Source organism: Manacus candei, unplaced genomic scaffold (genome assembly GCF_025592945.1).
Source record: "Manacus candei isolate 608988 ecotype Guabito, Panama unplaced genomic scaffold, ASM2559294v1 h1tg000008l, whole genome shotgun sequence".
In the NCBI taxonomy this organism is placed as follows: domain Eukaryota; kingdom Metazoa; phylum Chordata; class Aves; order Passeriformes; family Pipridae; genus Manacus; species Manacus candei.
This window is the reverse complement of record NW_026138056.1, coordinates 27,350,787-27,376,223: the sequence shown is the minus strand read 5'-3', so window position 1 is coordinate 27,376,223 and position 25,437 is coordinate 27,350,787. Positions and strand designations below refer to the sequence as shown.

The 25,437-nt window shown below is 35.3% G+C and overlaps 1 long non-coding RNA gene across 1 annotated transcript; it reads left to right on the top strand.

Moving 5' to 3' along the window:
- Positions 1 to 436: 436 nt before the first annotated feature.
- On the top strand, positions 437 to 17,315 carry LOC127461576 (uncharacterized). Its single transcript, XR_007900149.1, has 3 exons — positions 437 to 630; positions 6,036 to 6,108; positions 16,504 to 17,315. It is a non-coding gene; the product is annotated as an uncharacterized LOC127461576 (long non-coding RNA).
- The last annotated feature ends 8,122 nt before the right edge of the window (positions 17,316 to 25,437 follow it).

Genomic DNA, 25,437 nt, shown 5'->3' with positions numbered 1-25,437 from the left:
TGCCCTATTCAGCAGCTAAATAAAGCCAGTCTTTCAGGGCCAGACTTGTAGAATGCCACAGCATTCATCTAGCCCTGCTCCTATTGGAAACAATCCATTGTCTTCTAAGCCAAAAGCTTCTTAAAAAAATTCCAAAATGAGTATTGCATCTTTTAAACATATGTTTGGTGTTGCTTAAATCAGAAAATAGGAGGAAACCATGTGAACTAAATTAAATGTATCTGAAAACTAATAGTACTCAGCTAAACCTGAAGTTAGTAACAGCATATCTAACATTCTTTAAAAAAGTAAATCATTCATCAGAACTCTGGAATAAAAACTTCTAAGAATTCCTCCATTTCAAAACTGAAGCAGTGATTCTCAGGTTGGCAGAGTTGGCAGAGGAAGTACTACAGTTTGTGAAAGTGCAGTGCAAATGATGCAATATGTAGATAACATATTAATGACAGTGCACTGATACAAGGAAGAACTGAGGGTTCAGATATGAGGGTCCCTTTTTAAAATCTCTCTATAGTTAAAGAACTCACAGGCATTCCCATTCACACTTTTTATAGTAGGGGACTGAGAGAGAGACATTCAGCAGCTCTTGAGTGACCGCAATATTCAGAAGGTAAAGACTGCTCTTGCCTGGTAGGTAACTCGCTTTTATTTTCATTTCCTGTTCAGGAGTGAGATTACTGTTTGGGGAGAGTTAAATCTATTTCAGGCATAAGAATCATTTATCCCTGGAGGTGCTGAGCTTCGATTAATAGCTCTTGGATTCTTCTTATTCATCTTAACTCTAATTTGTGCTGCTTGGCACTAAGGGTCCAGTTTGTTCCTTTCCTCATTTTCAGTTCTCCCTTCCCCCACCCAGCACAGTGTATCAAAGAAAGCTTTCACGCTGCCACCTTAGTTTGGGTATATATTTTCATGTAAAGTTAATGTTCAACTCTTGATTCCTCAGTATTTCTCTCAGGTTGAATGTCTTACTGATACTACATAACTTTTTGATGTTAATGAATGTCTGAAACAATGTTAAATCAGAAATCTATCTGCTCAACATGTTATTTTTTAAAGCTAGCTATAAATCACATATGACATCCGTTTCAGTATTTGATGTCTCTCGATTTTAATTTTTGTGCAATAAAATCTTGGTACATTTACCACTTGTAAAATTATGATTTTATATATTGAAGCCATTTGCAGCTGTAATACAAATACAAATTTAATCCAGAACTCTTAAGCCTCATTTATTTTGTACAGTTCAGAACTCAAATCAATTTGCTGAAAATCTGATAAATACTGGGGGCTAGCATCTACTCTGAGTGCACATCTCACACAAGAGGGAGATTTTGGATCACCTTTTATTTGATTGAAGCCTAAACAAGAAATCCTTAACGTGACCCCCATATTTTCTGATGCTTCAAGTATTCCACATACTCGCTGCTCACCTCTACTTTTCCTTAACCTTGATAAAGTCTTCAGCCTCAGAAGGAGTGGAGGGGGACCAAAGGCCTGGCTACACCACCTTTTTTAACTAGCTTGAAATATTCATGAATTCAGTGTGCAACTTACTTGCTGTTAATCTAATGGTTTTTTCATTATGACAGAAGACAACACCTTAAAAAATCACAGCTGTGTTCAGCCTTGTCAAATTAACATCAACTTGCCAAGATGATGTGTATATTAATTATCATATATACATACATGTATGTGTGCACATACACAAATGCATATGTATATCAAAGCCCTATGCAGCAAATGAATTTTTATAGGAACAGAAATACCTATTAACTGTGTGTAGCACTTAAGAATTTCTGCCTAACCCTCTAGCATCCTTACTTTTGATTGTTCATAATAGAGCTTGATTCATAGCATCTGTCACTCCTAGGCATCATAAACACTTCTTTGTAAGATCTACGGCCACTGATCTCCACAGCCACCACTAGTATCTTATTACCAGTTCAGATGTAGACCTTTCAATGGAACAAACCCATTCGCTAACTTTAGAAAATATACTGCAGACAGGAATGGGCAGCAGAGTTGCCTTAATGTGAAATCTAAGGATCCTCTGGCTTAGTGGAATCCTCAACTGGCACAGAAAATGCAAAACCACTTCTTTAGGATTAATTTGTTTATCTTTAGCATTGCAATTGTTGTTATACAAAATGAAGACTGTTCCTGTTCCCAGACAGGTTTTCTATCTTTTTATGCATACTTTAAAAGTAGGAGTTGTAAGAAATTCTGAGATTATAATTTAACTAGAGGCATAAAAACCTACTCATAAAAGAATTAAAAATACCAGAGTTGCTTTCAAAACTAGAAAGACAAATCAAATGGGTACTAGTTAAAAAATTCAAAACATTTAGGATTAGTCACTTTAGAGAAATGTAACATGTCAGATGAAAAATTAACATGATGAAAACATTAAAGGAAAATATTGACAGCTGAAGAAAAAAAAAAAAGAAAAACCTGAAGAGGTAAATGAATGCATACCCAAAGGTTGCATGTGCAATCTTGCAATACATATACAAGGAGTAAAAAGTCATTGAGGATGAGCTGGAAAGTCCAAAATGTAATCAAAAGTAAGGAAAAAGGAAATATGAGGCATAAAACATCAGCTACACAGCAGTACTGAGAAGATTAGAGAATGAAGTTAAGAGAGAGTGCAAAAAATGATAAGAAAATTAAGGGTAGAAAATGAAAAGCAGATTGCATGAGGGTTTGAGATAAATCAGAATTTTTTAAAGTACATGGAGAAGAAGAGGTCAGCAAGGAGGAAAAGAGTAGGACCTCTCAGAAATGGGAAGTGTAATTTATTCACAGAAGAGGTAGTTACTGCTATCAGTTTAAACAAATCTTCATATCAATTTTCAGAAAGGAGGATATGGAATGAATACTAGAAAACAGTCATACATTTTGCATTTCTTGGGTTATAAAGAGAAAATAATGAAAGAAATTTTATCATTCAATGGAAACTGATGAAGCAATTGTACAGTGTGTTCAACTGGACTGCCTGGATCTGATTTAAAGTATGGGGTTTTGGAATAGAGTCCATGGTTTTTACAGCACTAAGCACAATAGCAGCCTACTATAAATAAGTCATCAAGTTTGATCAAACTCTGAAAATAAATGAGATGCTGAGAAATCTCAAAGTAGATAGGAGAAAGATTTTGCTAGTATTACAAAAAGCTTTTTGGAAGTAACATTTTAATATCTGGAAACAGGAAGAGGTAAATAAATCCAAAATTTAGATAATCCAACATATAATTATAAACTAACTTGTTAAATTTAAGTAACACTTATTGTATATGTCGGAAACTAATGCAACTAGTTCTGCATCTGTAGGGATGAGATTAAAAATACCATTATATATAAATATACATATATATATATACATATATATATATTTATATATAACCTCTTGTTAATTACTTTTTTATGGCATAGAGCCCAGAAAACGTTATTAAGGTCAAGGACAAAAATGTATTTTATAATATAGATAAATAATCAATTTGTAAGTACTTTCATTATTGTTAACTTCCGTAATATTAAAGACTTTACAAAAATCTGATTAATGTCTTTATTTGCTATGAATTTCTGTAATATGTTAGAAATTTGTGGCTGAAAGAAAAAAGAACCCCATTGCCTTTCGGGAGACTGCACTGACAAGGACAGTGAATGAAGAAATCTACCAACTGATTAAGAGTAAACACCAAACAGCTGCTTCATCCAGCTGAGGAATTCCACTTTCCTTTTCCATGTTTTCTGAAATAGCATGGAAAAACGATTTAACATGACCAGAGGAAAAGAAATAACAATAATCTTGTCCTGGTACCTTTGCCAAAACAAGAAATTCCTTTAGAAGGGATTTAACACCAGAAAGTAGTCACAAGTAATTGGTGGGATGCTAAAACACAAATACCAAGGTAGACCTGTGAATATTTCCAACATTTTGTAATGTATTTGCCTTTCTTTCTCAAAGCATCCATAGAATTGGAAAACACGTAAAATTAAACTATTTGTTTTTTCTTTCTGATGCCTAAAGACCAGGAATAAAGACTTAAACAAATGTGAATTCTAGCTTTTACATAAAATTTTTCATCTTTTCTGATTTGACACATTCATCCTGAAATATGAACTGACACAAACTCATTGCAGGGGTTGCATTTTTTTCTTCTATATATCTAACTTTATCTGAAACCAGAAGAGGTAATGCGCAATTTATGAAAATTGCAATCAATCATTTCTTCATTTGAAATTACTTCAGATCCTACTGAGTACACATTTCTTAACTGTTCCTAGGTTCTTATATTCCAGTTCCTCTGAACCAACGGGAAAATATTCATGTAGAAAGTAAATAGAAGAAAAAAGTCTGGAAAACTAAATTTATAGAATTGACTAGGTCTTGGAAATTTATTTTTTTTAAACACTAGGCAATCTTAATTTTGTTCCAGTGAGCTGACTCCAGCAGATTTACCCATGTATATCAAGAAATTATGACATCCTTCTGCCTTTTATACACCAGTGGTTTTGAACTTTAGTAATTCTTTCTCTTTCAACTCTCTATTCCCCTCCACTGATCCTTTACACCTTAAGGGCCACTCTGACCTCTCCTTACCACTGGATCTTATTTGCTTGTCCTTAGTATTTGTAATGGTGGTGCATCTCACCAAAAAGAAATGAAGCAGTGCTTCAGAACAGGGTGGTTTGAATCTTGTGCATATTTTTTTTTTCCAGCTGATCTAACCAAGAATAGTTCATTCTGGAAAAATAACTTGAATTTTTCAGAAAAAGTCTTAATTGTTGTGTTACCAATTTCAAACACCCCTAAATACTAAGTTTAATTACTGGATTATAAGATTAAAATAACATGAAAGCAACAAGCTGCCTGAATGTCTGTAATGTATTGATACAACTGACCTATTTATGTTTTTAATGAATATATTAGGAGAAGTCTCTACACAGAAAGATATTTAGGTGATATATGTTCAGTGTTGCAGTGGGGTTGTATATGCAGGTTAGACAGCTGGATGAATGAAAAAGGGGAAATACTATCAACATCTACTGTTTCTCATCATTGCCCCACTTACTTCAATTTCCCAATTCTTTCACCTGCTAGCAATTTGGTCACATAGTAATAAGAAGCTGTGGTTTACATCTTAGGAAGTCTAGTACTTTTGTTTCTTCACATGCTATTTATTCTACTTCTTCCATTAATGTGAAGACACCTTTTCCTGTTCAGAAAAAAAAAGAGTAATGACAATAATTCAGAACTAGCTTAAAAATATATTAACTGAATAGCCTAGTATTAACATTTATAAAACATGTTAAGAAATTATTTGTTAGGGTTACCCTTCACATGAGGTAGGCTTCAATTCCACATTACCTTTGGTGATGTAATTCATTTGACCTTAACAAAGCTGTTTAGCACCTACAGTATTCTTTCTGGCTTCTAGCTGCAACTCCCAAACCCCCAAACCTCCAAAGAAGAAACTAAATATCTGTCAGTTCTGTGCATGTGTCCTGCTCTACAGAAGTCTAATGGCACAAGGTACTCTGACTTAGGATTCAATTGTATGTGCACCCATTCAGTGCACTCCCACTCCAGGCTTTACCAGTTACACTGAGTCCACTGACTCCTTTGACTGTAATGTATGTTGAGGCACCTGGCAGGACGAGCCCTTCCTCAGATGGAATCACAGCTGCAGTCCACTTAGATTTGTCATTTGGAAAGGGACGTGAATGCTTGGTCTCATACATGAGAAAGCTTCCTAAAAGGAGGAGTTCTTTCAGTTGTTCACAGAACATAATGCTCACTATTCCTGCCATCAAACCACGAATGAAAATGGTCAGCATGTTGAAGTCTAAACAACACAGTTTTCAGTAGACTTAGAAATCAAAACCATTCTTTTCTTTGCCAGGACATGTTATTCCATGCTCACAAAAATCAAAGTTTTGTTATTCTTTTATCATTATTAATACATGGATGGGTTATTCATGATAAAGTGGATATTTGTTTTAATTTTTTGACTAATGGGAATTTCTTGCAGGATTTCTTCACAAAAGAACTTTAACAAGACCCAGACAAATGATCTGCAACAGTACATCTGGGATAATAAAAAGGTGTAAGTGTTTATTCTAGCTGTATTACTTGAGTCTGTATAATGATTCCAAGACATTTTCCAACCTAAGACACACACAGATTTCTTTATCTAGTGTTGCAAGAAGACATGAAATCCTTTTTAAGCAGTGAGGTAGTTCCTAACTTTCTGTGTTCAGTATTCTTCTCACACTTGTTATTTTTTCTCAGTTGCTTTATATTACTGGCTTTTCATCTTGTAGATTGTTTCTAACATCACAATATTTGTTATATATATATATGGTCACTGCATGTCATGTATTATGACAGATAGTTTCATTCACATTCACAGAAATATTTATTAAAAATAATGGTAGAAAATATATTTCTTTGTGTGTATGTGAAGGTTTAAACATATTGCAAAGATAATGAAGAACGCCCAAATATTTTGGATAAGATTTATTGGGAAAGTTGTGGAAAAAAAAATTCCTTGACATATAATTTTCTTTTTTCTTCGGTTTTTGGGTAAAACTAAAAAGCTATGAGAAAAGGAAAAAGTGACTGGCCAGCAATGACAGATATTTCTTGGAAGTCAGAAATTATAGACAAAAAGTGAGAATTTTCAAATGATGAATTAAAACTTCCAAAGGAAATTAAACCAGAAAGTAATAAGTTTTGTAGTTGTACTAATAACAAAGAGAATGAGAATAGAAGTGGGATTGCTCTGCAAGGACAAAAGAATAGACATGAATGATAATCTGAGCAGAGTCTTCAACTAAATGAACACTTTACTCTGTTTCCAATTTGGGTGATAATGTGGAAAAGGTGGACATAAGGAATAAGAAAAGATGCAGATAAATGAATATGTCCTTCCATCTGAGTAGGAAAATCTTGACCTACACATGTTTATGGGACTGGATAATCCCCATCCAAGAACAGTGAAGGACTTAGCACAAGAAATTGCAACTTAAGAAGCAAGAATGTTTAATAAATCTATCTCATTCAGTACCTTTGACCAGTAATAGGAAACAGGATGTTTAGTGTAAGGAGGAAGCAAAGGCATCTTGGAGCTATAAAACCTGTAATAGAATTTAAACTGTATGTACAGTCAGGGGAACACATGTGGAAAATTAGAGTTAGAATCATACAGGTAAAAAGTAAATGAGATTTAATGAAACAATGGTACAATTAAGGTAAATCACCTCACATTAACTGGATTATTTTCTTTGATAAACAAACTCTGGAAAATGCAGCAGATGTAATCTACCATACAATCATAGAATGGTTTGGGTTGGAAGACACATAACAGATAATCTTGTTCCAAATCCTCTGCCATGGGCAGGGGCACTTTTCACTAGACCAGGTTGCTCAGAGCCCCACCCAACTTGGCCTTGAACACCTCCAGGGATGGGGCATCCACAGCTTCTCTGGGCTACCTGTACCACTGCCTCACCACCCTCAGAGTACAGAATTTCTTGCTAATATCTCATCTAAACCTACCCCCTTTCAGTTTAAGAATCTTGCCCCTTGTTTTATTACCACATGCCTTTGTCAAAAGTCCATCTCCAGCTTTCCTGTAGGCCCCCGATAGGTACTGGAAGGACACAATTAAGTCACCCTGAAACCTCCTCTTCTCTAGGCTGAACAATCCCAACTATCTCAGCCTGCTGTCCTTAGAGAGGGGCTTCAGCCCCTTATTGTTTTTGTGGCCTTCTCTGGACTTGCTCCAGCAGGTTGATGTCCTTCTAGACTTCAGCGAAACTGTTTATATGGTTCAACTGCAAACTAAACCATAGAAGATAGGCTTTAGAAGAATTCTTCTGTTAGTAAGACATTTTCCAAACGACTTACAACAATTTGACAGGATAGTTTAGACATTGTTAAGTGAGTTTGTCCAGTTTTCTGTGTTGCGAAAGATCTTTGGTAATATTTTGTTAATAATTTTATGCAAAACTGGAGATATACTGACAAAAAAAAGGAAGAAAGACCTCATTAAAAGCAAACAGGAGATCACTGAGGAAAAATGGAATGGACAAAAGGACTCCACCTGGATTTCAAAGGTCCCAGAGAACCCATGCTGATCTGCTTACTGACTCTTAAGGAGAAATCTGCTGAAGACAAGTAAACGTAAACAATAAATTTCATTAGATAATGACAGATCAGAATGGATGCATATATACACGCTCCACAAGTCAATGCTTTAGGCAGTAACTTAATTTATTCTAAATGGACAAGGTCTGCTACCATTGGCACAATATTCTCCTTAGACTCTGCTGTCCTAATATGAATACCCTGTCAGTCCTCAGTCAGATATTCAGAGAAAGCAAATTTCCAGAACACAAATGGGAGCAGAGAAGAATACTTAGAATTATTATCAGACTAAAAGAGCTTGTCTTTTTCATTCAAGCAAAAATACTGTGACAGTCAAATACAAATCTGTAGGTATAGCAGTAGGGTAAACATTAGAGAAAGAAAAAGGAATATTAGACCAACAGCAATTTGATGCATTTATACAAGCAGTTTAATAATTAATCCATTGATTGAATAGCAGAGGAGATCTTAGGCACTACATGAAACTCTTTTTAAAAATTTTTTACTCCCTAATTGTTGCAACTTCAAAGATATCCCAAATAAAATAAATCATGCTAAAAACAAACTCATGTATAACATAACAAATATTTAAACAAAAATCAGTCTTCTGGCTAATCATTCCTGTTAAAATTTTTAAAATGCACGATTAATGTCTGATAAAATATCTACAAAAAGTGTCACCTTGTAGTTGTTGGTTTTGGATTTGGGGGGAAAGAAAAGGAAAGTAAAAGAAAATTAAAAGGGAAAAAACCCAAGAGTTAATCAGAAGGCAGTCTTTGTTTATCAGACTAATGATCATATATCAGGTTACAACATATATTTCCATCATACAAAATTACACCTTCTTAAATTAAAGTTAATTAAATCTGATTAATTAGAGTAAAATAATTCTTTAATAACAAATGAGGCCTGTATTGTTAATGTGACATTGCTTTTCTTCAGTATTATGATAGAGGCATTATTGGACCAAGTGTTTTTTTCTTTAATCTTTATCTACACTTTAACTACACTGTATTTTCAAATTTAGAGGCAGTCACCTCTTCAGTGACAGAAAAAAAAGAGAAGACCATAAAACCTCTAACAGAAAACCATGTTTGTAACTTATACAGGGCTTTGCTTGTATGTACATAAGAGAGGAAAGAAATGAGAGGTACAACTGAAAGAGGTGCTGATCTACTGGGAAACCAAGAGAGCTGACTGATATAGTGCACTTGACAAGTCACTTAATAGGAGTACCACTATGTATGCAACACTACAGTGATATGTTACACTGCACATAGCTGAAATATGTAACACCAAATGTGTCCCTGGAAGAGACTATCAAATCTTATGTTCTTCCAGCTCTTACAGGCAGCTAAGTCACATAATAATAATATTGTTTGGTTATTTGATATCAGTCATTTCAACACAAAGCAGTCACGGGATCTAGTTCATGAATGGTTTTTACATCTAGAATGAAAATTTTTATCATAAAATTTAGTCACAGGCTGCTAACACATCTGTCTGTATGATAGGATAAGACTCAGAACCTGGCTGATAATATTGCTTACATGTGCTTTTGACTGGATTTTAAGTCCCTGATTGCCACAGGATTTGGCATACCAGTGGGCATGCAAGGTATCAAGGAAGCAGAAAGGTTGCTCCTGAGGAATCTTGTTTTATCCAAGTGGCACAGATGTAGTTGAAGGTGTTCTCAAGGAGCAAAGAAACTCCAGATGATAGGAACATACTGGTCTCTCTCTGATAGAAGTTATATAACAGAATTCTGCACAAGACTTCAAGCAGACTCTATGTTTCATGACAATTTTATTTCTAAAATAGGGAACCATTTTTTTTCCCTCTTCCTTCAGCTCAAATTTGCACCTTCACCAGAATGTGGCTCTAGTATTTTTACCCCAGATTAGTTCTCAGCTGAAAATCCACATTTACAAATTTTACCTCCACCGATCACCCAAGACAGCCAGAATAGAAACATGACACTAAGATTTCCCAAGTGAGTCAGACTTTGGATTGCATTTTTAATTTGATTACTCCTAGAGGAGAGAAGGAGCTAGAAGGGTATATATTTGTTTCAGTTTTTAATACTTTTTTATTTTTATATGCTTTAATTTATTGGGTATGACATACAGATTTGATTTTAGTAGAATTTTTGAAAAAAAACTAAAGAAAAACCAAAAACCCGAACAAATAAAAAAAAAAAAAAAGAGGAAACAAAACAAAACTCATCTACATTTTCTTCAAAGCTTATTCATTCACAGCAGACCACAAGAAATATAATATTCAATATCATTAATTTAAATTAATATTGAACAAAGTTTGTGCTATTATAATTAAACTAGCATAGAACAAAACTGTTAAGGCATTCATGGTGTCACACTAACATCAATACTGTGATTTACTGCTAGACAAAGCAGAGAAACAGGTATATATAAGCACTTCAGATATCCATGTACTACACACAGAGCGTCCTCTCTGAAAAACTAAATCAGAGAAGTGAGAAAAGTTTCTATTACAATATTGTGATTGGGTTTTACCAACATTCTAGAAAAAATAAAAAAACAACACACTTAGAATTACAACATTTTAGTACAATATTTTAATACATAATATTTTAGTGTGAGATATAGCACAGTTAGTAAAGCAATTGGGGGACAGAAGCAGAAATATCCACTAAAATTAAGAACAAAGTAATGCTCTCATCAATACCATTGATAAAGAAGATGAACATGAGCCAGACATTTGAAGAAACCCTTCAGTAAGAATAAATCCACTATCACATTCACCTGAAATTGCTTCAGTGAACATTCCCAAGCTGAAAGAATGGAAAAAGAACTGTGATTACAGCCCAAGCCCTGTTCTTTAATGAGATAATCATTGCAAAGGTGGAATCTACACCACTCTATTTTTTTGCAATAATATTCTAGAAAAACAAGTTCTAATGTTAGGCATATAGTTTGCCCAAAATTGCTATTCAGTCTTTGCAGTAGAAAAACTCCCATTGACAATGAGAGCAACAAGAATAGCAAATACTTTACTTTCTGCTAGGATTGAGCTCTTGATCAAAAATATCTAATTATTAGAGCAAGAGTGCACGATCAGATAGATCAACTCTGTTTGCTTTTATATAAACCAAAAAAATACCCCAAACAAATCTCTATTTGAATACAAGAAAATGTTCTTCCTAGCTGTTGGATTATAAACAGTATGAGTTTGGAGCATTCGTCCTAAAAGAGATGGTTTAATGGCATTAACACTTTTGTAAAACCAAACAGCAATTTCATAATGGCTGAAATATTACATGCTGTATTTCAACTAGGGTGAATCATTCCCTGTGTATTTTAAGTTACAATAGACTCAACTTGATGAAGTATGTAATTTGAAATTCTTAAGTTTGTAATTTGAATGATTACTTTGTCTCACTGTAAGCTGCTTAGGCTTTTTCATTTATAAAACTGAAACATTTGGCTACACAAACATGGCATCAACATAACTTGTCATACAATCCTTTGTTTTTTAATCATCTTCTACTGATAATCTAAATGATGATTAGTCTTGTCTCAGTGATTTCTTTGCTCTTCTAATACACATTTGTATTAATCCCTACTACATATTTTGATTTATTCTTAATTTTTTTAGAACTAGACCATATTAAAATCCTTTTTAAAAACAAAATGATTATAGAATAACATTTTAAATGTACATGAAATTGTGAAAAAGATTTTGGGAATGCCAGATGTTGCACTTAGTGCAGAAAGGCACATTTAAAAATCAAGTGTGGCTTAATGCCATTTGTTTGAAGGACTGAAATTAAAATCTTTGAAGGCTGTAGAAGATTAATATAGAGAGAGAGTAAAGATTACTTTCTTACTGTACTGCACTACATATACAATATATATATTGTCATCTTGTCTCAGCTTGTATAGAAATTTGACATTATTTCCTCACCTTTCTGTTATCATAAGGTTCTAGGACTTTCTGGAAAAACTTCAAGGATTTTTCTATTGTTTGCCACTATGAGGAAGGCCTGGCAATGTTTTTCAGTGGTGCTGTTCAACTGGCAGTAATGAATATTAGAAAGTCGAACAAAGTGAGTGGCCCCTGGGTCTCAAACAAATTTGAATATACAAGCTTTCTGCTCATGAAAAGAGAGTCAAATCCTGTCACATAAAGCTTGATGAAGAGCTGTTACTGTGCAGCAGATGTTAGCAAAGAATGTTGTATGTCTCCCTAAAAAGACATTGAATATCCAGTACTTTAAATTAGGTCATTATGCACGTGCTGGGTATAAAACTTGCCACAGAAAAGAGTTAAGTGAGTTTTGCCTATTTTGGCTAGCACAACTTTGTTGGAACAGTCATTGTGTGAGTTATATGAAGAAACACTCTGCGTAGACAGAGCACTGTAGACCAGCTGATTTGGAGCACTCAGTCTCTCTATAGATTTCTTTAGGGGCCACATACCTGGACAAATGGCTTTAAACACTTAAATTACATGCAGTAAACTCAAGTTACTCAGAGTGATAATGACAAAATTGATGAGAATACATGCAGGAGGACAGATGAATATGCAGAAAGGAGAGATACTTGGCAAGACTGAATGCAATATCTATAGCAGCCCCCTAGAAAATTAGCCTCTTTGGATTCTGGATTCAATCAGGAACCAACATGTCAGCTCATCTCTAAGCATTCAGACAACCTGATCAAGATACATATATAGCCACCTCCGTGGAGTAATATTAGCAATCATGAGCAAAATGGGAAAAAAAAAACAAAACCACAAACCAAACAAAAAATAAATTAGTCGAAAATAGGTACAGTTGCAAAAGCGGAGAGACAAATTATTTTGCTTTCTCATAAGACCAAGATGCTGTGAAGTTTGAACTGTGAGCAAGAGAACACAGAAAGTGAGCAATTTTAGACTGGAACTCCATAGGATGATGCAAAGCCAGCCAGCTTTGAGCAAGCTTTCAAAGAGCAGGACTGAAGTCAGTTCATCTGCGACAGAAACAGATTTACACAGTCAATGACAGAAAAGATAAGATTACGAGCAAAGCTGTGAGGAGCCCATTGTGGTCATTAGACATTAGAAAGAGAAGGTCAGAGGATTTATTTCAAAAAAGTGGGTTCCAGAATAGACAACAAAACACATCAGTAAGAAATACAGGTATATTGCCAACTGCACGACCAGGAAATGAAGTGAAGGATCAGAAGAAATAGTTAAAAAGTAAAAACAAGAAGCAGTATTTAATTTCTGAATGGCAGTCCAGAAAAGCAAAGACTTATTTAGAAGACTGCAAACAAATCAGTGGAAAACATGAAAATAGGCCAAATAAAGGATGTTAAAAGTTGTTTTTCCTAAAAATTGACCAACCTTGACAGTACTTTCATTTTCAAGGTTTTTTTGGTTTGATAAACCTTCACATTTTTCCTTCCAGAAGTAATTGGATTGAAATTTGATTCTTATGCATACAAGCATAGGCACATACAGATATGGAGGTTCTTGGTAGTGGCTCCAACAGTGGAATGTGTTCTCAGATGGGCTTAAAATAAGCATACATTCCAATATTCTCCCTACAAACCAAGCAGCAGATTGGTGTGAAATTTCAGAAAGGAAGGAGCTTTCATGTCTTTATCTTTCCATATGTCCACTTTTTCTCTATTTCCTGAATTTTTTTTTTCTTCTAAATAAACATACATCTTTGAATGCGTGTTCTGATTGAGTTATGTACCTTCTAGTCATATCTGTCAGATATATCTTTCTTTAAGACAGGTGTCCCCTACATAAGTATAAATCTGGAGAAAAAGTATAAAGGGGAGGTTTTTTTACTTCTTTCTTTTTTTTTTTTTTTACCATTAGAGATCTAGAGTAATTTTCCAATCATTATTAATATTTTAAATATGAATGCGTACATATTGCCCACAAATTGCCTGCAATGTCACTGGGAGAGGGGTGAATATGCTCTTGTAGCTGGTAGAAAAACAAACACACTGAGTGATATGGTGAGGAGGAACAAGGGAATGAATGAAAGTTGGTCTGCTCACACAAGGAATCTTGTATGGAACCTTGGCAGAGTCAATGGCAGAAGAGCCAAAAAGTATCCACAAACTTCACTCAAAGGGACAGATATTTTGCAGAAGGCTCCCGTCAGGAGGTCCATTCGTCTAGAACATTATATCCTGTGCCAGATGCATATTCACACACATAACAAGAGGTGCAATGGTCTTCAATGCCACCTTTTACACATACAAATCCACCTCCAATTCTGTCTTCTAATTCAGTATGAGAAAACAGCTAGAACAAAAAACACAGGGGAGAGAGAGAGGTAACTTGCTGCAAAATATAGAAAATGCTTTAAATCTTGACAAAGAGGAAATTCCTCTATTTCACCTCCTCATTCTCCTTCAAACAAGCCCATTCCTCAGATATTTTACATACTCCTGGTGGCCTTCTCCTCAAGCATCCTGTCCTGGTTCTGGCCAGGAGAGAGTTAATTTTTGCAGTAGCCAGGAGGGGCATGGCTAGGACCCAGAGTTTATTCTATACCACCTCACATCATTGCTAGGAGGGTTAGGGGTGGAAGGGGTCCCTTCCAGGCTAGTTGGTGTGATGGAGGGAACAGCCAGGTATTGTCAGGGATGAGCACTGGTACGCAAATCATTTTTTTCTTGTACACTCTATTATTAGTATTGTTGCTGTTACTGTTCATTTTCTTATCTCATTCCTATTTCCAGTAAATTCTTCTTATCTCAACCTGTGATCTTTATGTTTTGTGCCTCCAATTCCCCTTTCCGTTACCTCATACGGGGAAGAGGGGGAGTGAAAGAGTGGCACAGGGTTTGGAGTGTTTTAGTGGAAACACTAAATTGGGGAATGCCATTCTTAAACCACGATACATCGTTTCCATAAAACATCCAAGCTTTTCAGGCAATTTCTTCTGCAAACCCTGGCAGAATTACAGTGCCTGTTTCAGAGACCTTTTCTTAGCAAGGGACAGACAACTTCTTTATTGCGTCCTCCGAAGTATAATGGGCTAGAGAGACTTCAGAATTTATGAGTCAGACCTGGAAATCCTGAGACTTGAAATAATCTCCCAATAAGTATTATTAGTAGGATGGTTACAGTCACCTTAGAAAAGGAAGAAAAGAAATCAACCTATGCAGTTTCCTTCTATTTTTTCACCATGGTCTTAGCATTTATGTAATAGCCAACTAGCATAAAATCCTAAATTTAAAATAAACTAGTAGTACAGACAGTGCTTTCATAAAATATAGAAACTAGCACAAAACTTCCCCTCCCCCATAAATAGAAATCAAATGGAAATTCAGAAGACAATAATCTCATAAGCTAACATAAATATGTATAACATACTTTTGAGGAATGCTATGGCCTCAAACTTTTACTAGTGATCAAATAATCATATAGAATCTGATGCTCACCCTTTTTAATGCACTGGCAATGCAGACGATTCCTAAAGGAAGAATAAATAATAGTTGCATATCTCTTACATACTAAGTCCAAAATGGTCCTAGTGTAAATTAGGATCTGTTCTAGGATATATGAGCACAGGGACTTTGATTTGAGGTTTTTCGGCAGATGAACGTACTATTCCATAGACACAGGGCCAGGAGTAATTTCATAAGGCTGCCAATTTGAGCGTTCTTCCCCTATCGAGTCCTTCCAGGGCAATGACCCTAATCTAACAAAACATGTAAGTAGAGACTTAATTCTAATGTCAACAGAGCTACTCATGTGCTTAAAGCTAACCATATGCTTAAGGGTTGTGCTGACCTAGCATTGTATCAGCTTACTACTACTGCTCTTTAAAAGCAGTGGTCAGAATCTCTGGTTAAACCTAGCCATGTACTGAGATTTTCTGGCTCCTGATCATTCAAGTGAAGGCCTATATGACTAACCAAATGCTGTATAATTCCCCTGCTGTATAATTATTCTTAGTCATTGCATTCCATTAAGTTCTTCACAAAATCCAAGTCTTCCAGTTCAGTCACTTCTACTTTGCATGTTTAGGTAACACCCAGGATCCTCTAAGAAAATGAGAAAAATCATATAAACTAAACCTAGGTGCATAATAATTTTTAATTCATACAATTCTGTAGAAAGTAAAATCATAAAGACGAAAGGATATTTACAAAATTTGCAAGTCTTTCTGATACATTTCTTGGGGGGTTGGTTTTTGGTTTTTTTGGGAGGTTTTTTGGAGATTTTGGTTTTATTGTAAAAAGACTATTTCTAAAGTAGAAACCTATCCTCCAGATTTAGATGCTTTAACAGAAATTAAGTTATTAGCAGACATGGCTGAAAATAATGAATATTTCTGTGATATATTGCAGTGTACCAATCAATACAAATGCAAGCAACTGGAGCCATGACAAAGACTATGGTATAAGACTACTAAGAAAGACTGCAACTTGAAGTATCACAGGAAGACAAAAAATGAAACAAGAGAAAGATAGATGCTGTCATAGAAACTGATCCTTTCACTTACCATTACATCTTTTGGACTATGGGACTTCATTGACTGTAAGAAAAAAAAGTAATCTTATAAATTTACAGAAACTATTCCAAGTGTGACATTAAACATAACTCTTCACCAGACTTACTCTCATTGCCAATAATGAGAAGGAATTTAAATGCTTTCAAAACTACTGCAAACAGGAATGTACATTTGCCACGTTTTAGGAATATTACCAAGAAAATATTTACACAGTGAATACCATTAACCTACCAGTTTGCAAAATGTCTATCTAGTGAAGCAGCATTCAGAGTGAAAAAAAAAAGATAGAAAATATTATTAGTCATCCCAGGATACATTAACAATCCTCCTAACACAGATACTAATGTCTTTGAAGGAAAATTTAAAGGATTTAATTCTGTATATGAAAAGACAAAGCAGAACACAGTAGGATTCTAAAAAGTCCATGCCAGTCTTATTCTGACTCCTGGAACCGTAAGAAGAGAAAAAAATCTGAACAGAGAGCAAAGCATAATATTGAAGTGTGGAGGTATTAATATACTGTTTATTACTGTTACTAAATGCATTTGTTCAACATGTTTTATTTGGTTTCTGCTTAAATTATATTGATTGTAATAAGTATTGTATTGTGCAATTCTTTTTCCTGTATCAGTGCTAAATAATATAATAGCTGCCATGAAGTGGTCTAATCTTACATTATCTATTTTTTATTTTCTACATAATAAAGTAAGAACAGAAATAATGTCATTTCAATATGGATATTTTATTCATTCATAGCTGGTATAATGGGGAATTTTTTTTAAAAAAACACATTATTTCTTAAGGTGCATCAGGCCAAGATGCTTTCAATTCAACTACATAAAAATAGGCTGTAGCACAAGAAGAACATTCACTTAGTTCTGGTATAAACTTTAGTAAAAGAAAACAATTTTCCATAGACAATATACCATCTGTCTCTAAACCATGTGAAAAGAAAAGCTTTTAAAATCCAGCCACTGCTAATGTGACATGTTGAAACATTAATCACCCCCTAAGGCCAGTATAATTGTAGCTCCATGTTAATTACCTAACAATTAACAGCAGTAATTTCCAAGGGGCAATCAATGAATTAGCTTGTGATTTTCCCACAGACTTCAGTCCCATACTGCCAGCCTGAATGCATATCAAACTCTGAACCATGGTTCATCAATGACACTTCTGGTGTATGAAATAAAAATTCATTTGCACCCTCACTAATTAGGCTCGATTATATCCCTATGTGTATTACAAACTCTATTCACTTGCACAAAATCTCTGCCACAGGCATTTTTCTCCATTTAAAAATTCGTTTTCTATTACATTAGAAGGTCACCTAGCAGGAAAATGTACTAATCAAGATTTTATCACTAACGAATTAAAGGGTTTTAATAAGCAAGTTTAATTAAGTTATCCTAACAAGTGATAATGGCTATCTCTAACCTATCTGAATGTTTACGCAAGTATAGGTGTAGTATATGCAAGGTATGTATTCATAAACTTTGAAAATCATACTATGTATAGACAAAAATAATTACAAATTAAAATATTCTCTTAAAATGTTCCCATGTTTGTTTTTTTCTATTTCTTTACTACATTTCTGTACAAAATTTTGTCTAAACTAAGATTTCTGTCTGCTAGTTCCTTTAGGAATCATATGATTCTGTCACATAATCCTGTGGTAGACTCAAAGACATCTTGGTTGAATAGGATGTTATCACCTCCTACTGTCCATGTATAAACCTGCTCTTGGTATGCAGCAGTGTTAATCTACTGATTATTAACAACTAATATAAATAGGCAAAGATGTCATCTTCTTAATTTGCTATTGATGCATTAACATCTATTATTTAAAGATTAAAAAATTAAGCACTGGGTTTGCATCAAGTAGTATTATGATTCCCTTCTAACTATGTTTATGTTTTGTGAGCATCAAGAAGGGCAAATTTTGCAGCTAATCTGTTCAAGAAGCCAGAGTGGAAGGAATGAATACATTACACTTTCCCTCATTAGACTTAATCAGAATTCCAGTAGTATCACGTTTGTTTGTGCAGAGAACAAAAATGTGAATCCAATGCGCTAAATATGCATCTTTGGTTTCAGGAAAGATATTGCTAATGTGCCCTATATTCCACAGGACACAGTGCACTTAAGTACAAGGTACTACCCCATTTTCTCTCCCAATTATCTTGCCTCTCCCAGCTCTTCAGGAAAGCTTGGTTCTCTATGCCAAAGGGAAACCACTCATCCTCACGCACTTTAAGTGGTTCACTAAAGGTTTGCGGCTCTGAACCGGTAGAAATCCAATGTCTGTTCTATAACAAATACGAAAAGGGTAGAGAACACTTTGCATCCCATTCCAGCAGGTATATTTAAGTTGTGAATGGTCATTCCTGGATTATTACCTTTTTTAATAGATGCAGTATGAGGCATCTCTAAACCAGTAGAGATGCATGTGATGAGCAGCTCTGTGTTCCAGATTGACAGTCTGATGGTCCTTCAGGTGCTTCATCTCTTCACCTCTTTTCCCTAAATACTGTCTTTGTTCTACTTCCAAGAGGGTGAGGGAAGCCCTCCTCCTGTTAAACCCAGTCAGCAGGTACACTGAAATTAAAGTCTAGTGTAAAGTGCTATTCTTCTAGACTCAAAGAAACCAAAAGAAAATTTGAGGGCACCTGTCAAAAGTCTTTGTGAATAGACCTGCTCACAGTTTGCACCTGCATTTCTGTCACAGACTGTGGGAATTGTTTTCAGTGAGAAAAGGGAGGTACCTTTCATGTCTGTGGTGAAGAGCCAGGCTAGGAAAAGTCTCAACACTGTTGCATCTTGCTCCCTGTTAGTGAGGGAGATAGTCACTTCTGGGGACCACCAGGATGATTGCTCTTGTCCTCTGGTGGTGTGTGAAACTGTTTAGCCTAAGTCCTGGACAGGGCTCAGGAGAGCTCTGGCGAGGAGCTAGATCAGAGCACATGCATAGAGTTCAGGCACCAGCAGCACCGTGGTAGCTGGAAGACAGCAGGCATATACCTTGTGCAAAGCTGCAGTTCTGTTCCCTGTTCTCCCTGCTACCCTGCAGCAAAACAAGGGTTTTGCAGACATTTCTACAAGAATCATGGAATGGTTTGGGTTGGAAGGGTCTTTAAAGATCATCTTGGTCTAAGCCCCCTGCCATGAGCAGGGACACCTTCAACTAGACCAGGTTGTTCAGAGCACCAGCCAACCTGGTCTCGAACACTTCCAGGAATGGGGCATCCGCAATTCTGGGCAACCTGTTCCAGTGTCTCACCACCCTCACGGTAAAGATTTTCTTCCTAATATCTAATCAAAACCTCCCTCTTTCAGCTTAAATCCATTGCTCCTTGTCCTATAACTGTATACTCTTGTAAAATGCCCCTCTCCAAGAAAGATCCTTTCTGAGGCCTATCTTTCTTCAGCCTCACAGTCCAACCATGTCCATCTTCCATTCAACAGAACACTGTTGGGTTTGCAAACCACAGTCCCCAGTTTTAGTCTCATTGATTTTTTTAGGTGTCTGACAACACTCATTTGCTTCTGTCATTGCCAGTACTTACTGAAGTGACCATGGAAGTTTACCATTCTCTCAGAACCACCTCTTAAAAAAGCTACCTGTTCTTTCAGAGGAGGTGAAATTGAGCCAGAAAAAATGCTCATAAATCAACAGTCCAACCCTGTACACCAAGGCTTCATCTGAGCCAATCTTGATGGATATTTTTCTAATATTCCTTTCTTTAAAAACAACAATGGAGATGCCATGATCTTCCTCAGTAATCTACTCTAATGCTTAGTTATTACATTCATTAGAAAGGTGATTAAATTGCCTGCTCTTTGTAGAACACCCTTGCTGCTTAGATATTGCCTCCTTCACTGGTAGATCCTTCAAACCATCTCTTCTCAGTTTGTCCAAATAATTTCCTGAAGAAATAGATGGATTTACAGTTGAAACATGTTTCTAACCTTCATATCCTTCTTCTAAAAATATGAAACTCTGGTTTCATATTTAAAAAGTAATTTTCTTGCTGTCACATTTGTAGTCATGTTTCTAAATTAAAAATCCAAGTATTTTAGTGGTGTGAAAGACACATAATAAGAACTTGCAATGTGTAATTTTGCGTGTATGTGTGAATACTCATTTTCTTAAGGCAGAAAATGAAAAAAAAAAATCTCTTCAAACCCTCTTTTTCCTGCCACAAAATATTACAGACCACCTTAGGCTGTTTATATGTTTGACTTTGGTAGCAGTGTTCACGTTTGAGCTCAGATTCTTCTGGCTAAGGGATGAAGCCAATTGCATCCATATTGTTAATAAGAACAAAGTTTTTCCACTTGGAGAGAGATTTCCCCAAAGGAACACACTTCAACAGTCAGCCTGGATAGTTAACCTGGCTATCTATTGGTCACCTTTTCTCATTGGACAATCTTCTTTAGTAGATAGGTAAGGTTTTGTTCCTGATTTTGGAAAAAAATATGAAGTTTCAAGGAAGCATATAAGACTTACTTTATCCTCTAGCTGTATACAGTAGATAGCAAGAATAAGCCTCTTGGGACTATGAACATACCAGTTTGAGGTGCCCCAGGCTGCAGGCTTCTATTGTTTCCCCTTAGAAACTACTCTTCACTATAAAAAATTGCTTTCATATTCGTCAAATATTGCCTTGTCTTAGTTTAATCATCATCCATTTAGCATGTGAAAAAGCAGTTAAGGTATCATACCTCAAATTCAGAAGTGTAAGTACAATCTTTTCTCCGGAGATGCTGAGGCTGCAACTCTAATCCAGTTTCTGGTCATCCTAACAAAGAAATCAAAGCAAGCATGATACAAAAATATCTAAGTCTCTTCCCTGTGTGATGTTGAGCTCAACAAATAATATGTTTAAGCCACACTTTTCCACTGAATTATCTAGCACATTCAGGTGACTCCTGAAACAAAGAAGTCAAGAAAACCTAATTTGACTAAGCAAAACAGGGGAAAAAATGGAAATATGCATTATAGCTGCAAATGCCCCGAAGAGATAGAAGGAATATCACTTTTCTATCACATTCCAGGGGAATGTTACCAAACAATTTGTTTCAATACAACACATTTTAAAAGTATGCTGAAAAGGGGGCTTTTTGAAAAGGGATAAAAAAACAACTAAGAAAATAATTATAAAACGAATTCCATTTCCCCTATCATAATACAAAACATTTCCATTTCTACAGTTTACTCTATAGCTCCACATTTAGGTGTCACTGCAAAAGATGACCCTCAAAGGTAAGGACAGTGTCAAAGCACAGAGAATGTTCTAATATCTTTCCTCCTGAATTATGGGATGATTTTAATTTCAGTAGGAAATGGGAATATAGCAAAAAGTGAAAGCCACATTCAGCTTTCACATTCAATATGGAAAAAATGGGGGCTGTGGGAAAAGATGATCCTCCTCTTCTGAGAGGTATTACTGGGAAAACGGGAATCAGAGTGGAGGACCAGTGGAGGATCCAGAAGTGGTTCTAGCAGGCACTCAAGTTGGAAGAGTGGTAGCTTAGGAGGGAAGTCCTCTTAATTAACAGAAGATGGAAAAAGATGATCATTTCTGCTGAGCATACACACCCAGTTGTGTTTTGACCAATAGACTCAATATTTCCCAATCTGGAAAGCATTTTACGAACAGAAAAGAGGGGCATGGGTAGAGAAATAGCCCCAGGAACAGTGAACACAATCCTACTTACAGCATATGAAAGCGTACTTGGTAGGAAAAGAGGTGCAAATGGTACTGTATAGAACAATGGGCAAAACCATTGAGAAACACCACTCTTGCCATTTTTCCTGCATAAATGTTAATTGATTTGTATTAATAACAAAGGAAAGTAGATTAAGAAAGTACCTCATCCCTGTTAAAACAACAACAAACCAAAAAAAAAACCTAGAGAGGGAATAATTTCAGTAAGTTCAGAAAAAAACACAAACATTCTGAGATTTAATCAAAACCAAAATTCAGCCCACTTCCTTCTTCTAAGTTAAAAAAATAAAAAGTAGTAAGGAACTGACAAACAGAGTTATTGATTTTCACTTAATTATTTCTGGAAAACCTCTGATATTTTCTTGACTATTTCCAAGTTTGATTCAAGACAATAATTTACCATTTCTATCTTTAACCACATTTTTTGTGACTCACAATCATGAGACAAAATCATGCCTTTAATGTATTTTTCCCAGTAGAAACATTGATTAAACAATAAGGAAAACTTGAGGGAACAAAGGAAATAACTGAATTCCATAAACTGAAAACACATTTTCCCTCTTCTCACTCATCTCTCTCCCTCTTTCCTTGTTTGAAAACAATGGAAGAAAAAAAATATTGTCTTTAAACTTCAAAAGATTTCTCCCTTCTGCTATCCTTAGAAACATTTTTCAGGTCATCAAAGAGTATTTAGCACTCAATGATTTCTCAATGAAAAAGTCAATTCTTAGTAAAGGAACACTTGTTTCTTATCAGTTTGCTTACCTAGGTGAAAGAAGAAACCAAGGAAAATCAGAAGTTCTAAAATAAAAATTCTGTGTGTACTCCAACAAGCATGCACCTTGTGTATTTACTATATGTGAATATTGTACACTGTATGCAGAAGAAAATAAATTGTGAGAAAATATTTTTTCTCTTTTCCTATTTTCCTCATCACCATTTGTAATTACATTCTATTTCAATTTCTACTAAAAATACTACTAATTCTAGTGCAAAATCTATTTACTGATATTATGTTTTGTATAGATCTGTGTTCATCTACTTGGGGACATCATTCAAGAATGGTGATTTAGTCAGTTCAGCAATTTATTTCAGATGGTTTAAACTCTTTATTTCTCTCTTCAGTATACACTTTTAGGAATTTATTTTTCTTATGCTATTTTTACACTATTTCTGTGGAATTCAGGCAGACACTTCATTTAGACCTAAGTTTGAAATGACGCCATTTATTACAAGCGTATCCAATGTTTCCAACTATTTCATTTAGCACAGTCCTGTATCAAAGATCTTATTAGCTTAATCTTTATTGACTTCCTTAACCCTCAAATACAAGTTTATTTTTACTGTATGTCTACTGAAAATTAGCCCTTGAAAGTTTCATGTTGATATCTCGACATCAGTAGACATATTTTCCAACTAATTCACAATTCCAGCAGTGGTACATAACCTTATCTTGACCATGCAAAAGAATTTAGCTCTTCTCATTTACAACGCACTAAGAAATGGAGGCAGTGGCATCCACAATTACCTTCTACAGAATCAATATTTTTCTGCCAAACTTTTTGTCACTTGTTGATTCAATTTCAAGTGGCCTTTGGACAGTTCTCTTTCCGTGCTTCTGGACAGGCTTCAAGGTAAAAATCAAATTTTAATAAAGATCAGTGTTTTTCAGTGTGCATATGTGCATTCTTGACCACAGGTTCACTTGTGTCAAAAACCCTCGTAATCCTCTCAGTGTAAAGGTGTGCAGGACATGATTCTCCTACACTGCAGTATTTTGGGATATTTAATAGGTTTTTTTCCATTATGTCTTGGGTCATAAGCCAGATTCTCTAAGTGTTTCATATGGAAAGCAAGTTCTGCAGAATATCATAAAAAAGCTTTTAATGAGGGCACTTTCCAGGATTATGGGAGATGTACACACAACTTTACATTATGGTTTTTGTACAATATTCCAGCAACTGTCACTCTTTACTTGGCTACTGGTTCTTCTTGTTTATGCCTCCATCCATCTCTTGTGTTGCACAAAAAAGCTTACTAGGCATTATTTCAGTTTAAATTTTAGGTCTTCTCCCTGGATATAGAAAACTGATGTTCTAATCTTCACTTTACATCAAGCAGAGGAAGGCCTTGAATATCTTATGTTCACCTTCTGCCACCTAGTCATTCTTTGGTCTTCCACCTTCCTGAAACCAATAGGTGGGAGATTTTGGTATATGTTTATATTCATATACATAAGTACACACATGAATAAGTAAAACATATACATGCCTATGTTCCAGTTTTTATCTATAACATTCCATTAAAAACTAAATACAATTAAAAGTTCTGATGAATCTGGAACAACAAAAATTGCAAAACAAATTGAAACTCCTCTGATAAAATTCAAGTGGAAATACCACCAATCACAACTCTGGCAAAATTATGGATCTACAGGAGAGTGGCAGGTAGCAAGTATCTGTGATGGACAAGTGAAATATCAACATTTAGAAGGAAGAAAGTCCCTTGAAAGAAAAAAATTCAGGAAAATACTCAAACTCACGGTAGTTTTAATAAAATCTCAGCATTGTCAAATGGCCAGAAGGAACTCCAGCAACGTAAGTTAAAGCTTCTTAGGTTATTGAAACCATCCTACATCAAATAAAGTATCATCTCTCAAGGAGTTAGTTACTGATCTTTACCTGTTTAAATTCCTTCTTAAAAACCCACCTTTTGCCTCTGTCCCTAAAAATCACCACCATCTGGGAGTGGTTATTCTGGTGGCCACCTGTAAGTATTTACGTCCCTGTGAATAACTTCTGTGTGCACCTGTAGTTACTGTTATTGCATCTTTCTCCTCTTCATAGTCATTGCTCCAGATTCAGCAAAGCCCCAGATCATGAAGTGTGGGGGAGATGGATGTCTCTTTCATCTTCTGCCTCTTCAGTGCAATAAAGCACCAATGCTTTTGTGAAGTTATATGTGTTATCTGCATATACTTGTAATATGCAACCTGGAGTATCTGATTTGGCAGGCATCAATAGCCTGCTGTGAAAACA